Below are 17,084 nucleotides of genomic sequence, written 5' to 3' on the forward strand. Positions count from 1 at the left end.
TTTTTAATCCAGCGGCCGTGGTATAATGAACCGACAGTGGCTGAATAATTCCTTCGTCGGCTCTCGCGCGCGTCGGACGCTGGGATCATGTGTTCTCTCCGAGCGGTGTCAGGGGCCACAGGCCGCGGTTCTACTGTTTCTGCTGAAGACTACAAGGTTATTCTGCCCCAACTGACAACTGGAAATATGTCATTGAACACTGTTTTTCTGCATTGTGATGTGTCTGCCAGGTCATGCCGAATCAACTACTTCGAGGAAGAATGTGAGCGACTACAAATAGTCAAGGTCGTGGTGTCGATAGGTGCCTACCAGATGTATCATGTCTGGGCAATGACGACACATTCAATGGCCGCGAAGCAAGTGCACATAGAAACAAGGGAACTGCGCATCAAAGGTAAAAGATGTCTTGTTATCGATCCCAATGACATTCAGGTGAAGTCAAGCTTCATTGGCTTCCTTACCATATCAGCGATGCCATACGAAAAGCACTGAAACCGTTTGGAAAAGTTGAGGAAATTAGCAGGGAGACGTGGCTGACCGCGAAATTCAAGGGAGCCCGAACCTCATCAAGGTCAGTGATTTTGAAACTGAAGCACAGATTTACTGTCGAAATGCTCCCATCAGATTCGTATACAGGGCAGCAATACTCTTGTAATTGTGCCTGGAAGACCACCGCTGTGTCTAAGATGCAAGAAATCGTGCCATATAAGAAAGGATTGTCTTATTCCGCGGTGTTCTGAATGCCGGAAGTTGGGCCATGAAGCCAATGACTGCAGGAAAACATACGCTGCTATGACACGGGAAGATGGCGATAACGGCGATACAGAGACGTTCATGAACGAAGAGGAAGCTGTAGAAGGATTGCAGCATCGTAACATTAACCTTTCCTCATGGGTGCCTGGACCTGAAACACCAGCCACGCAAAAGGAACTGAGAACGTCAATTCTCCAGTAAAGGATGCGGCAGCAGTTTCGCGCGCTGTGTCTCTAATAACAGATAACGTCATTCTCACACGCTTACACAAACATATGGACGACAACGATCTCTTCCCCAATACTATGGTTGGCTTCCGCGCTAAACTTTCTACTCAATACATCATGATTCAGCTCAAACACCAAATTATCGATGGCGATAAAAGCTCGAGGCTGGACACCAGAGCCATCTTGGGGCTAGACCTAACTAAGGCTTTCGATAACGTCACGCATGAGGCCATACTGACCCAACTGGCACAACTCCAGGTTGGACACCGAACATATAATTACGTCAAGGATTTCCTGACAGGTCGCACTGCCACCATCACCATCGGAGGGCTGCAGTCGCCAATTATTCACCTTGGCAGCAAAGGTACGCCGCAAGGATCGGTTCTGTCCCCGTTTCTGTTTAACGTGGCCTTGCTCGGATTACCGCCTGCATTATCTAGCATCCCCAACCTCAAGCATAGCCTCTACGCGGACGACATCACCCTGTGGGTCACCGGGGGCAGCGACTGGGACATCCAAGACACGCTGCAGCAAGCCATCAACGAGGTTGTTGCATACGTAGAACCACGCGGCCTTGGTTGCTCCCCACAGAAATCGGAGCTCCTTCTATACAGGCCTACGTGGGGAGGTCGACGCCCAGACCCTCATCCCCCCGAGATACGACTCTACGTGCATCAGCAACTCATACCTACAGTGCCTAGCATCCGTATCCTTGGCTTACGCATCCAACAAAACGGCAGAAACACGGAGATGCTCAAGCAATTAGATAGTCATGTACACCAAACAACTCGCCTCATAGCACGCATCGCAAATCGACATCACGGCATGAAAGAAAACAACCTCATTCGTCTGGTAACCACCTACGCCCTTAGCAGGATCACCTACGTCGCCCCGTACCTTCACCTCAATGCGACTGACAAGCTCAAACTCAACACCATGATTAAGAGGGCCTATAAGCAAGCCCTACAGCTTCCAATTTCCACATCTAACGAGAAACTGGATGCCCTCGGCCTTCACAATACCATAGACGAGCTTATTGAAGCTCAGCGTATAAGCCAATATTAACGACTCGCCAACTCCACCACGGGCAGACACATTCTGCGCACCCTAGGCATAACCTACACCACCCAATTCGGACCAAAAGTACCCGTCCCTCCAAACATTCGCGCTCAGTTAGTTATATCGCCCATACCTCGTAATATGCACCCAGAACACAATCAGGAGCGACGTGCAGACAGAGCTAAACATCTACAAAAGCGCTACGACCACGCCGCAGATGTAGCCTACGTGGACACCGCGGAATACCCCCATCAGAACGCCATGGCGGTCGCCGTAGTCGCGGGCTCGCAGTACCGCCTCGCCGCGGCCGTATCAATACTCGCCACTCAACCCGAAGAAGGAGAGGAAACGGCCATCGCCTTGGCTTATGCCTCTACCAATGCACACTACATCATCAGCGATTCAAAAACGGCCATTCGCAACTACACAAGAGGACTCATAGCACCCCAAGCACAGAAAATACTCTCCGACACTCCCGCCTCAAGGCAACGCCGCGTACAGATCATCTGGGCCCCTGGTCATTCGGGTCTGGCTGGAAATGAAGCCGCCCACGATGCCGCCCGAGCTCTCGCACACCAGGCGCATCATCCGTCTCCTGGATCTTCCAGTCCTGATGAGCCCTTAGTTCTGCACCGCGGACACGCGCGCGACCGCATGGTCACATTCAGAGAAATCCTCCTCCACTACTGCAGAGAGCGATTACGCTACCCACCAGCACACAAAACACTGAATAAATCACAATCCACCACTTGGCGACTACTTCAGACGCGAACTTTCCCAAACCCCGTGCTATACCACCGAATTTACCCCGATGCATACTCCCCACTCTGCAAAGCCTGCGAGGCCCGCGCTGACCTCGATCACATCATCTGGGAATGCCCGAAAGCTACACCCACCAACACTCACCGCACTAACACTACACACATCATAACTACGGCCGAGCAGTGGGAGACTTTGCTGCTCAGCTTGGACCCAGAAGAGCAGCTCTGGGCCGTCCGGATGGCCGAAGACGCCGCCAGAAAACAAGGGCTGGCCGCCGTCTGAGGAAGGGGAGGCCTGGGGGTTAGTCTCCCAACCCCCGCCGCCCCCAGACCCCATCATGGACAAAATAAAGTTTTATCTCTCTCTCTCTCTAATAACAGATAAAACTTTGGGGGAGCCGGAACCAGAGGGCAGCGGAGTGCTTGAAGCTCCGTGCCTTCAGTGCCAGTGGTTTCGGCCAAGGCGGCTGAAGTGATCTACCCAGAAGGAGAACCAGAACTCCCGGAGACGCCAGTGGCGTCTGACGACGCGGTCCCTGCGATGGAAACGGACTCTGTGGACCTGGGAGCAGAACGCCCCAAGACGTCAGCAGCGTCTCAAGCCATGGACCTTCCGATAGACGGAGGGACGCCGGAGGCATACTTATCCTTGGAGTCAGAGCCAGAGGACACAGTCACTGTAGCTGAGAGGATGCCTGTGCTTTGTTCGGACGAGGATCAAGGCACGTCATGGAGGACCGCAGAGGTGAGCAGTACAGTGCCAAAAGCAAAATCGAACGCTGCCATGAAGAGGAACCATGTTAACACGGCTTCTCGGAAACCGTCCGTGGAGAAACGTCCCAAGCTTTCCTTGTGACCTGTGAATATCACGCCTGAAAGTATGCTCCTTGTGGACGCGGTGCCGCAGGACTGCATTGACCATTTCGTGGACACATGTGGCATCGAAGTTCCTGCTCACAGCAGGGATTTGTGCCCAGATGGCGAAGGCGACTACTACTTTCCAGATGGCGCCACATTACGCTCGAGGGCAGAATAATGCGCGTTCTTTCTTCTAAGTGAGTACATTACTGTTTAAAGATTGTACCTTCATATAGAGATTTTCTCTGTACTCTTTAGAACTGAATAAAATACGTCTCGTTCGTCTAGGAAAGAAAATTACACCATCTTCCCGGGGGGAACCATGGGCTGATGCGGAGCATCGCGGTCGTTATAACGGCGTTAATTACGTTGTTATTACGGTGTTATTAACGTTGTTAACTTGGTGTTAACGTTTTAATTACGTGTTAACTTGCGTTGGTCACCATCAGATCGTGTGAACGCCGTGCTGCTGCTCGACGTTCTCGAACCGACGCCGCTTCAAATTGCCGAAGCTCAGGATCCGCTGCTCGACGTTCACGAACCAACGCGGCTTCATGTTCTCGAAGGTCGGGTTCCGCCGCTCGCTTAGTACGTTTACGTTGAACTTCACGGTCCCGAACCTCAGGTTCTGCTGCTCGACGTTCACGAACCAACGCGGCTTCCCGTTCTCGAAGGTCGGGTTACGCCGCTCGCTTCGTACGTTTACGTTGAACTTCACGGTCCCGAACCTCAGATTCTGCTGCTCGACGTTCACGAACTAACGCGGCTTCCCGTTCTCGAAGCTCAGGATCCGCTGCTCGACGTTGATGTTTCGAAGCGGCTTCGCGTTCTCGAAGTGTGGCATCCGCTGCTCGACGCTGACGTTTCGAAGCGGCTTCGCGTTGGCGAACTGAATCTGGATCCGCTGCGCGTCGCCGGATCCGCTGCGCGACGTTCTGCGTCGCGAGCTCTTCTGTGCGCAGCCTTGTCTTCAGAGGTGCTCGCGGTTCTGTTAATGAACTGGCTGCTGCTGTTTGAAGATGTGCCAGACAGTTCGTTGACAGATTCGTTGGCGTCCATTCAGCGCATCGGACGGCGCAGCGTGACTAAACCGAAGCAGCAACTGAGGCAGCGGCGCATGCACCGGGTTTATATAAGCAGCTGGCGCGGAGAGAAGAGAGAGGGGCGCGCATGCGCGCTATCGCACAGGTGGCGGATGAAGACACGGAGGGAGAAGCGCGTTATCGAACAGATGGCGTGGAGAGGGGGAGAGGAGGAGAGGCGTTCTCGCACAGCTGGCGTGGAGAGAATGAGGAGAGGTGCGGACGGACGCCGAAGCCAACGACGCCGCGGGACAGGCCGCCGCTATAAGATGCTCCGCATCTAAAACATTTGTCGCAGTTTCACCCGAAAGGCGAAGCATCAATTGCGATAGCAAATTAGTACAGAGCTATACGGAGTAAGGAGAGTAGTTTTATCAGCTGTATAAACTTGGACATGCAGCAGCACCAGCAACGCGCGGAACTGTTGTCAACGCCGTCAGCGTTTTGCCTGCGGTCGCACCGAACGCGCGCGGCGTTGGTGACTCTTGCCGGTGCCTCTGGGGGCGGCTCGGAGGTTTTCGACGAGATCAGAACGGGACACTCGTCGAGCAGCGTCGTAAGTCTTTGCACCTTCTCGCCTCGCAACGTTTGTATATAAACAGGCATTTGGTGCCGCAGCTAAAAGTCGCCTCGCCTCCCTCCCTCCGCGTCCCCCCACGGCCTTTCGTGCGACGGAAGAAGTCGCGTTTGCTCTCTGTATATGGTGATTGTAAAGGAGGAAAGAGACGCTTAATTCTGCAGCCCTTCAGGGAGCACCGCGCAGAACTCGCGTTTGCTTTCCGACGTGCGTTCGCTCCCCGTGAAAGCGCGCGTCCGGAGCGCGGCGACGATTTCATCGCCGTTGACGTCATACGGAACCTCACGGCGACGACGACGACAGAAATCCACATTGGAGTGTCCATATAATTGCTATCGCAATAAAAAAAACGACAGTGGCTGAATCGGTTAGCGTGGAGGTCTCGTAACCCGGAGGTAGGTGGTTCGTTTCCACAGCCCGACGAGCAATTTTCATTTTCGCGTGGCTTGGAGTTATTATTGCGATAGCAATTATATGGACACTCCAAAGCAGATTTCTGCCGTCGGCGTCGCCGTTGCCGTCGCCGTGAGGTTCCGTATGACGTCAATGGAGATGAAATCGTCGCCGCGCGCCGCCGAACGCTATATGTGCGAGTGAAAGGGCGCGAGGGACGCGCGCTTTCACGAGGAGTGAACGCACGGCGGAGAACAAACGCGCGTTCTGTGCCGTGCTCCATTAAGGGCTGCAGAAGTAGGCGTCTCTTTCCTCCTTTACAATCACCATATATGTAGAGCAAACGCGCCTTCTTCTGACGAACGCGGGCAAAACGCCTTCTGATTTTGTGCGAACGCGGGCAAAACGCCGACGGCGTCGACAACAGTGCTGTGTGTTGCCGGTGCTGCTGCATGTCCAAGTTTGTACAGCGGATAAAACTACTATCTTTACTCCGTATAGCTCTCTACTAAGTTGCTATCGCAATTGATGCTTCGCCTTTCGGGTGAAACTGCGACAACTTTTTTTTTCGTACACCAACAGCACCGGCGCCGACACGAGTGAGGCAATACAAGCTTAGCTTTAAAAGCAGCTAATGCATTATAACTTGCCTCTGACGAAAAGCGCCGCTACCTGAGTGTTATTTAGGTCGCATTACAAATTGAGCTTCTGAACTGCCACAAGCGTCTGCTAGGCTGTGTTTACTCTTGTAGCCAGGCTTTTTACCTCAGCGCTAATCAGTGGTTGAAGCTGTAGGATGAGAGTCGCTGTGGATAATGTGCAGCTGAAAGATGCCTATAAGGCTTCGCATCCACCTCTACGTGTGGTCCTTCTCTGATGGCGGCTCTGGAGCATGGAATGCAAAGACGATGTGTTTGGTCGTCATGCATCCATTCTGGATACAGGATGCATGACGCATGCATCCATTTTGGATGCGTGTCTATGTCACTCCCTCCCTTCCTACCTCCCTCCATCCATCCAACCGCCGTGCGTCCACACCCCTACTGCGCAGGCGCATCCTCCTCCCCTTCCTCTCCTCTCGGCATTCATGCGCATCCTCCTCCTCTCCTCTCGGACGCTCCTCTCCTCTCCGGATTGCGCAACGAATGGCAACACCTGCGGCTCCGCGCGCGATAATGCGAAGCAGGTTAGGTTAGAGACGCGACGGTAGGTGCCCCAGAGGCACCGGCAACAGTCACCAACGCCGCGCTCGTTCGGTGCGAACGCAGGCAAAACGCCGACGGCGTCGACAACAGTTCTGCGCGTTGCTGGTGCTGCTGCATGTCCAAGTTTATACAGCTGATAAAACAACCTTGAGTCGACCGCTTCGCATACTACTCAGGGTTCCCCTACGGGAAGATGGTGTAATTTTTTTTACCATAGCTTGTCCTATGCAGGCTTTTGCTTTCTATTTTGCTAAGAGTAGTGCGTTTATTTTTGTACAAAACTGATCTTATTCCATGCCTTTATTGTTCTTCAGTTTATTATACACTAGTCACTTCAGATTAATCCAGAACAGACGCCTTTTTATACCCTTTCCTATAGCGATTTTCTTTAAGGACAATGCTATCCAACGTAGACATGTTCCACATTTCTGAAAACATGTGCAGCTGTAACATTGCTTTATAGTTGGCTCACTATTGTTCAAAACTGGCTTTTAAAAAAGGTACAGTAACACTTGTACTTCATCTAACACACCAAATGCATTTAACACGGATTTTTTTGAGCGAGAGCTCTACTACGCCATGTTTCGCAAGGTCATTCATCGCGTCACATTGACCTTGAGCTGCCGGAGCGCGAGTATGGCAGGTGTGACGCCATGCCACGTGACCCGCTGCGGAAAGGCGTCGCAGCTGCGCTCGCTCGGAACCTCGTCGCTGCGGTACCACGTGACAAGGCGAGGGTTTAACGGCTGCTTCGCCGGCGCTTGGTCGCTCACTCTCGCCATGAATGGCGCGTCGGCGGGGCCGTCTGTGCGTGCGCTTTAGCGCAAGCGACAGGCTGAGTCCAATCATCGAGTAGATGTAACTAAACGGCAGGCTGCGAAATCTCAAGCAAAGGCAAAGTTGGCTGCTGAAACACTGGAGCTAAGGGAGGCCAGATTAGCACGTTATAGAGAAGCTTACCAAGCGCGGAAGCGCGCAATAATGAAACACTGTTTGAAAAGTCTGAAAAATGAAGCCAGGTAGACCTTTCGCTCGTAATAACTTTATTTAGAAGAGTTAAACCTCAGCCAATTTTTCGTAATGTTTTTGTAAGGTCATTGAGAATGATAATGAGCAACTACTTGGCTAGTTTCATATTGAGAAAAGATATATATCTAGGATGCATCTATTTCAAACAACTAAAATCAAGGTATTCTATAATTCAAAATATTTAACTCCGTTTCATAATTATCAACCAAAGCTGCGAAAGATGCGCAAATACTGCAGTCGTGGTTCTATCACTAAGCTTTTTTCCCATTGCATTTTTAATGGCCGATACTCTCAACAAAACAACCATACTTAATGTTGTCACGCCTACATCGTGTTGCTTACTTCCTAGAATTGTTTTCCCCCCGATTGTTGCTGTGATACAGTACCAATCAGCACAAGATCGGTGCCAGAAAGATATTGAATGTTCTCGTGGGCCCTGTAGCGAATGAGTGAAGTCTAAGCAGAGTGCGTGCGGCACGAACTCTTTTGAGCGAAGCAAGAAAGGCAGATGGTTGACAGAGAAAAGGAAAGCCTGCTGATCAAAACCAAACTCTCAAGCGCGAGGCTGACACCTGAGCATCGGTCAGAAGTGTGGACAAAAAGGGAGAAACACGAGGCGATGAGCGTGTAATTTACTATTATACACATATAATAGAAGATAGACTTTACCCGTGAGTACGTATTTGCATTACTTCTGATGTGCTTCGAGTATTCTTTTCTTGGCACAAGTACCCAATAAATGCATAACAGTTTTGGCTTTCTGTGATTCTTCTCCGCCACTAATGAATAAATGAATAAACCTTTATTTGAAGGAATGAATTGGCAGTCGAGGTGGGAGGGTCCCTTATTCCAGGAACCCTCTGGCTTGGATCGCCCTCCGGGACCGGGCGACGAGTTCGCGCTGGTCGACCAGGTTCGGCTTGGAGATCGCAGCCTACCACGTCTCAGCGAGGAGGGTTGGGTCTGCGTCTGCTGCTATTGGTTGTGTCGTTGTGATGCTTGCTCGGGTGTGCTTGCATTGCAGTATAGGAGGTGCGCCAGGGTGTCTGGCACGTTGCAGCGTGGACAGGTGTAGCTGTATAGCGTCGGGTGGAAATGATGGAGTAAGCTTCCGTGGGTGAAGAAGGTATTGCTCTGGAGTCGCCTGTTGTCGGTGCCTTCGTTTCTCTTTAGTTTTGGATTTGGTGGAGGGTATACCCTGCGTTCAAGCCGTAAGTGCTGCAGTAGTGCTTGGTGAGTTAGCGGTATTGTTTCCGTTTCCTCCGCTGATATGGGTGCGTGAGACATGTCGAGAATCTCGTGCGGGGAGGCCTGGTTGACGCTTGCGCGGGCCGCGGTGTGTGCCGCTTCTTTCCCCTCGAGTCCCTCGTGTCCCGGAACCCACATGATGCAGGTGTAGGGGGAGGAGTGTCGCCACGTTTCAGTATGTTCATCGCTTTGATGGATAGAGATCGTGCCCTTCATGTAGTTGCGTGCCGCTGTTTGAGAGTCGGTGAAGACCACTATGCATCCTCGCTTGTATGGGTAGCGAGTGCTATAGCGGCCTCCTCTGCTGTGTCCGGGCGTTGGGCGAGAATTGTCGCCAACGCCAGTGTCGTGCCCCTGTAGTCTGTGACGCTGATGGTGAAGGCGTTTCGGCCCGGATACTTGGCTGCGTCCATGTACCGCGCCTGCGGATCGTTACGGTGCTTGTGTCTTATGGCGTTTACCCTGGCGAGCCGTCAGCCTCGATGGTGTTCTGGATGGATGTTCCGAGGGATCTGATGAACTTATAGACCATCTCGGAGCTTTGACATGATCTTTTCCTTACGTTCGCCATCGAGTTATAGATTGGTTGCGTATCCTGTGCGTCGGAGGACTGCTCGGCCTGTGGTTGTGAGCTTGAGTCTCTCGATCTGGTTGATGAGGTGCGCTTCCGCGAGTTCTTCCCAGGAGTTCAGAACTACCATGCGAAGCAATCGGTCAGTGGAGACGGTTGTTTGCAGTCTGAGGGCGAGCTTCCTGGCCTTTCGTATTAGGAGGCTTAGCTTTTGTCTCTCGTCTGTCTTCAGGTTGAGGTAAGGAGTTCCGTATGTAATGCGGCCGTAAAGGAGGGCTTGTACCATTCGCAAGGTGTCGTGCTCTTTGAGGCCATTGCAGCGATTTGCCACCCGTCGTATCACATGAGTCAGCTGTGCCACCGTGTTCTGTAGCCTAGGGAGTGTGGCGGAGCCGGACCTTGTGTATATGGAGTACGAGGATTCGAAGTGAGTCGACGTTCGGTATGGGGACTCCCTGAAGAAGGGTTTGTGGGTCCGGTGCGTCGTGGCTTGGGGGCCGGCCCCGGCTGCGTGCCCCGAGCTCGGATTTATCCGGGACACAGTGGAGGCCGCAGGTGTTCAGGCACTGTTCGATGATGTTGACCGCCTCCTGAAGACGGTCCTCCTGTTCGCCTGTGCTCACGCCTCTCGTCCGCAGTGTGATATCATCTGCATATAGAGCATGATATTGTTACATGTGGAACGATACACACGAAAGATGCTATTTACGATATATTTACACTGGTATCAAACCGCCAGGCCGACACCTTGCTCGCGCCAAAAACCCAGACACACTTCATCGTCTTTCTCGCGGCGGCTCGTCTCGAGCATCTCTAGATGATATCGTAATACTACCCCCCCCCCCCCCGGCGGCAAAAGCGCCGTCACGGTGCTTTTAAATATCCAAGGCGCTTTGAGCGGTGTAGGGTTTGAGTCGGGCGACGTGGACAATATCACTCGTCACAGCGGAGGACGTAGTGTGCGTGGCCAGCACAATTTCATAGGTGACGTCGGTCACTTGGCGGAGCACGCGATATGGGCCTGTGTAACAAGAGAGCAGTTTTTCAGAAATGCCAACTTTACGCAATGGTGACCAAAGCAACACGAGGGTGCCGGGCGCAAAATCCACATCACGGTGACGGAGGTCGTAGCGTTGCTTCTGTTTGTCTTGAGACACTTGCAGACGAGCACGCGCAAGTTGGCGAGCATGATCAGCACGGGCGATTGCATCACGGGCATAATCGCCAGTTGAAGCAGTAGTGGACGGAAGCAGAGTGTCTAGTGGTAGCGTCGGTTCTCGGCCATACAAGAGGTAAAACGGGGAAAAGCCAGCAGTTTCAAGACGGGAAGAGTTGTACGCAAAGGTAATGTAAGGTAGAGCCAGGTCCCAGTCACGGTGGTCGGCTGAAACGTATTTAGATAGCATGTCTGTAAGGGTGCGGTTCAAACGTTCAGTGAGGTCGTTCGTTTGTGGGTGGTAGGAGGTGGTAATTTTATGCTGTATTGAGCAGGCACGCATGATGTCGTCAATGACTTTGGACAAAAACGTACGGCCACGGTCGGTGAGCATTTGACGCGGAGCACCATGCATCAAAATAATATCGTGTAGGAGGAAGTCCGCAACATCAGTAGCGCAACTGGTCGGAAGAGCGCGTGTTATGGCGTAGCGGGTCGCGTATTCCGCAGCGACGGCAACCCACTTGTTGCCTGATGTAGATTCCGGAAATGGGCCGAGAAGGTATAAGCCGACACGATGGAAGGGCTCGGCAGGGATGTCGGAGCGGCTGCAGGTAACCAGCGGGGAGCTGGGAAGGCTTCTTGCGTCGTTGGCAAAGTTCACAAGTGGCAACGTAACGCCGTACGGAACGTGCAAGGCCCGGCCAGAAAAAAACGGCGACGTACTTGGTCATAGGTTCAAGATACGCCAAGGTGTCCTGCCATTGGAGCGTCGTGAAGCTCTTCTAGAACGGTTTAGCGGAGGTGTTTAGGTACAAGTAGGAACTCAGAGCCGTCCGGATGAAGGTTACGACGGTATAGAGTGCCGTCGCCGAGGACGAAGAGGCGTAGAGTAGCATCGGCCGGAGCGTATTCAAAGCGGTGGATGAGTGCTCTGATGTAGGCATCACGACGTTGCTTGTCGGCGAAATTAAGGAGCTTGGATACTGAGAAAACGCAAGCAGCACTGTCAATATTGGAGGAGTCAGAGTCGTCAACAGGGTAACGCGACAAGCTGTCAGCGTCTTGGTGCAGGCGGCCAGACTTGTCGACCACGGAATAAGAAAACTCTTGTAGCCTCAAATCCCATCGACCAAGCCGGCCTGTATAGGATCTTTTAGCGATGAGAGCCAGCAGATGGCGTGATGGCCAGTGACTACGGAGAAAGGACGACCGTAAAGGTAAGGCCGAAACTTCGCAACTTCCCAGACTACAGCAAGGCATTCCCTTTCCGTAATGGAATACTTGCGCTCCGATGGTGATAGGAGGCGGCTTGCATAAGCAATAACGCGATCCTGGCCACGCTGACACTGGGCTAAGACGGCACCGACGCCATGACCGCTGGCATCTGTACGCAATTCTGTAGGGCCATCAGGGTCGAAGTGGGCGAGAATGGGTGGTGAGGTGAGAAGAGTGACGAGACGAGAGAAGGCGGTGGCTTCGGAAGTACCCCACGAAAATTGTACGCCTTTCTTCAACAGATTAGTGAGGGGTAGCAATTGCCGCAAAATCTTGAACAAAACGACGAAAGTACGAGCATAGCCCAATAAAACTGCGAACGTCTGCGGCTGTCTTCGGAACCGGAAAGTCTCGGACGGCGCGAGTTTTGTCGGGATCAGGCTGCACTCCGGAAGCGTCGACGAGATTGCCCAGAACAGTAATTTTGCGGCGGCCAAAACGACATTTGGACGAGTTGAGTTGCAGCTTCGCCTTTCGAAATACATCGAGTATAGTTGTTAGACGCTCAAGGTGAGTGTCGAACGTTGGCGAGAAGACGATGACGTCGTCGAGGTAACAGAGACACGTGGACCATTTAAAACCCTGGAGCAAGGAGTCCATCATACGCTCAAAGGTGGCAGGGCAATGCATAATCCAAACGGCATTACTTTAAATTGGTATAGGTCATCAGGTGTTATGAACGCGGTTTTTTCTCTGTCCATATGGTCAACAGCAATCTGCCAGTATCCAGAGCGAAGATCAATACAAGAGAAATAGCTGGAACCATGAAGGCAGTCAAAGGCGTCGTCGATACGTGGGAGCGGGTCTTTGGCACGAGCAAGGTGTCGGCCCTTCGGTTTGATACCAGTGTAAATATATTGTAAATAATATATTCCTGGGACGGTGTTTAGGAGGCGGGGAAGTTTGAGGAGGGCCACGTTGAAGAGTGGCGAGACTACCGAACCCTGCGGCTTACCCCTGTTAGGTAGGTGAAATCTCTTGCTCGGGAGATTGGCAGTTCCCACCGTGGCCGTACGGTTGGTGAGGAAAGCGCGCATATAGGCGTATGTTTTGGCACCTTAGCCGATATCTTCTAGGTTACGGAGAATGGCTTCATGGCTCACGTTATCGAAGGCGCCCTTTACGTCCTGTTGTGTTTGCTCAAATGGTCAAGAATATCTTCCTTGAGCTGGAAGAGGACGTCCTGCGTGAAGAGCATCTGGCGGAAGCCGAACATAGTGTGCGGATAGCGATCGTTGTCCTCGATATGTGTGGTGAGCCGCTCGTTGATCATGTGTTCAAACAGTTTCCCGGCGCAGGACGTAAGGGAGATGGGACGGAGATTTGCGATGGAGATGGGTTTGTTCGGCTTGGGTACCATGGTTACCTCCGAGTGTTTCCTGGAAACACTCGGACAATCTACAGTCTGTACAGATTATATCATGCCGTTACTCAAGTCAGAGTTATATTTAACTCAGAGGAGGCTAGTTAAAGGTAAGTTCATTAAACTGAGGGCCCTCCAGATGACCAAAAGTGAAATGCAAGTGATTTGCACTAGAAATAATGAAAATGGCACACACAGTAAAATGGCTGCATATTACACAAAGATATCCTACAACACACAAGGCAGTGACAGTTTTGTACGCACCTTTATGAAAACACGCAGATCAGGGGCTTTATCGTGGTGCTCTCCAGCTTGCAGCAGTGCGGCAGGTTCCTGCGGGATGCCTCCAGAATCCGCATAGCCTTCAACTGCAAGAAATGAATAATTTATTTCAATGGGAATCTGGAACCTGTCATATCAGTGTAATACTTAATTGCAAAAAGAGCCTCACACAAGCAGCTACATTAATGTGCATCTCGTACATATCTCTCACTATATCTCAGGAAGTTACACGGTAATTTTGTAACAAGTGTGATTCCAGGCGGGAATGCAGCAAACATAAGACTACCAGGAAAATCACCAAAACTCAGATATGTAGTAAGACAAAAGAGCATTGGATTATGAAAAATGTGGTTGATCCCTCTTATATAGGAATCGGTATAGAACACGAAAGTGAAACGTGTCTTCACAGAAGTAGTGTAATGTTTATTGCACATTGATATATAATGTCTATTGGTGTTTTGTGGCTAAAGCGCCCTTAGGCGTTGATGCACCCACGCTGACGCCTGGTGGCACGTCTCCTCCATCACGACTACCAACGTCGATGACCATGAGCAACCGTCGTGCATATGGAAGCTGCACTACGCTGCACACGCTAGCACAACGCGAAAGACGAAGCACGTAACTGACACACTAATACAACGCGCAAGACAAAGCACGTAACTGAATCGTCACCGAGTCAAATCAGCGCGTACAGCGCGTCGTAATTGCAGCCTCCGCGATCAACTTCAGAAACATTTTCAGAGCTAATTGCGGAGGCCACGCTCCGCTGTGCTGAGTACGGTGAACGCCACCTAGGTGGCGTTGGTAGTGCTTCTTGATGCCAGCGTCCCTTCGAATGCTGGCATCGAGGCGTCGTAGTGCTGAGACCACCGAAGCGTTCACTGTCGGTGCGCGTTAGTGTCATAATGCAGTACTTCTCTTTTCTGCTCGTAGGCGGCGGCACCGCCCCGAGCAAGAGCGCGGGTACACGGAGGAGTGTTAGATATATAAGGCGCGTCTGTGTAGCTCTCTGCAAATGCGTTTGTGGCGCAATGGGTTAAACGCTCGGCGATCTATCGTCGCGGACCGAGAGGTCGTGGGTTCGATTTCCAAATTTTGCATGTTTGTGGAACCTTTTCTTCTGGTTTCTTTGTATTATGTTCTATGACGTATTTCGGTGACGGAAATACGTCAGTGAAGTCTTGGTGGACCCCGGCATAAAACGCTTTCGTGTTAAAATTATTGAGCACATGAAAAGTCTTTAGAACCCTAGGCCGTGTTTGTATAGCGATGGTATGCCGTCTCGCCCTTCGTCAGTGGTTTGAGCGACGCTCCGCCCATGTTATGAACTGGAATAGCCGGCCGTTCACGGTGGGTGGTAAGAGTGACGTAGGATCGAGTGCAAAGTATCGCTACGAAATCGCAGCCCTTACTTTATTACTGCAAGGCACAGCCATTACCTATGGCTGGAAGAGCTGACATACTGTTCTTTACATGAATATGTATATATAGTAAAAGCCAGCATCTGATTGAGACGTCTCGATTAAAAAGAAACCTCGTCATTGCAATATCAGCGTATATCTGCCCTGCAATATAGAACACGACAGGTTCCATAGTTCAATATAAAACACAGCAGGTTCTCGCGACGCGGGCCTTCAAAGTGAACTGTACACAAAAAAAGTCTTCATACAAGCTAATATGTGCGCAAGCGTCAAACCTAGCTATCCTGTGCCAACGCGTGAAGCCCATGGCACATCGACGTATACACACCTGCAGTGAACTCGCGGAAATGCCTATATAAGGAATAATTTTCTGCCGGGAAACTACCCAACAAACTAACTTTCAGTGTTTCCATAATTGTGTTGAATGATGCTATGCGCACTACGGAGTGCGCCCCTGCCGGAAATGGCTCAGTGCACGACGATGCAGCGCCATCTAAGGAATAGCGGCCCGGCAGCTCCCTAGACCTAGGGAATGTGCTGGTTTCAGCTGTTTCGGCCGCTTGACCACGCGATTCAATCAGGAGACGCCGTTCAAGCGCTGGTGCTACCCAATCAAAAACACTACCGAAAACGGCAGCCTAAATGGACGCTGCTCCACTCAATAGCATCGTAAGGCCCGATATTCAACAGTTGACAGGCTGGGGCCGTGCCCGAGGTTGACCCTGGTTGACTTCTGGGTTTGCGGTCGTTTCGCTCTAGCTGTGCCGCACGGCGATGCTGCCACAACCCGTGTAAAGGCACGCTCACGCTAGCGGCAAACATGCTGTAACGGCGTACTGGCCTTCGGAGCCGTTGAGCGTTTGTCGCGCGAGTTGTCCGCTTCGCGGTCGGCGCACCGCCCGCGAAGCTGCTCGCGCGCCTACGGCATCGACCGCAGCTTCTGTTCAAGCAAAATAATTTTCCGCTAGATAAATTGATGCGTAAATTGTACATTGTAGGAAAAACTATATCTACTGTCAAACGTTAAACACGAACGCTAGCTACGATACTAGTCGAGCACCGCTATGCACGGCATCCGATGGCACACGACCGGCTCGGCTGTGCTCGCATCGCAGCCGACGGCGCCGTTAATATCAGCGTGCTTTCTTCTATGTGTATAATTTTTGTGAAAAGTGACAACAACGGTAAGAAAATATTGAAGTTTGTGAGCGTCGGTGATTCATTCCGAAGCGCCGTCAGCTTTAGCTTTGATGTGAACTGGAGAAAGCCTAGCAGACGATATCGACGCCGCTGAGCGATCAGCGGCTGCGAGGCTGCCGTTGGTTCCAGAGTGACCACTCTGCGGTCGCTGATTGGCCATTTCGCTGTACGGCCACAGAACACCTATTTATAGTACAGCTGCCAGGCAAATGGGTCCCAGTCCGATCCTCTCTACGGCAAGGATATCTCGCCGTTCGCGAGCAAAACCGCCGTCGAACGGCGGCCCGTAAATGGCGTGCCGGTAAGCTGCCTGGACAGGCGTCATTTCAGCGGTACAGTAAGTAGTTTGCCAATTGCAACGTACACTCGCCGGGAATTCCGAGATAATCCGGGAGCTTCAGTAATATTTCGTTCCAACCCCAAGTTGTTTTTGGCGTAGCGACTTTGGTATGCAGGAAATCCAGAATGAACCACATTCAACCTTCCCTTGTGAACGTTATTTGATATGGTATAACATTTACCGCGACAAATAATTTGATGAGTTTGGTTGGATTGCATTTGAAGCTAACAAACTTGTGGGAAAGTTTCGATGAACTTTTTCGGGTGCACTGCTCATAAGCA

Source organism: Dermacentor silvarum, chromosome 2 (assembly GCF_013339745.2).
Source record: "Dermacentor silvarum isolate Dsil-2018 chromosome 2, BIME_Dsil_1.4, whole genome shotgun sequence".
Classification (NCBI taxonomy): domain Eukaryota; kingdom Metazoa; phylum Arthropoda; class Arachnida; order Ixodida; family Ixodidae; genus Dermacentor; species Dermacentor silvarum.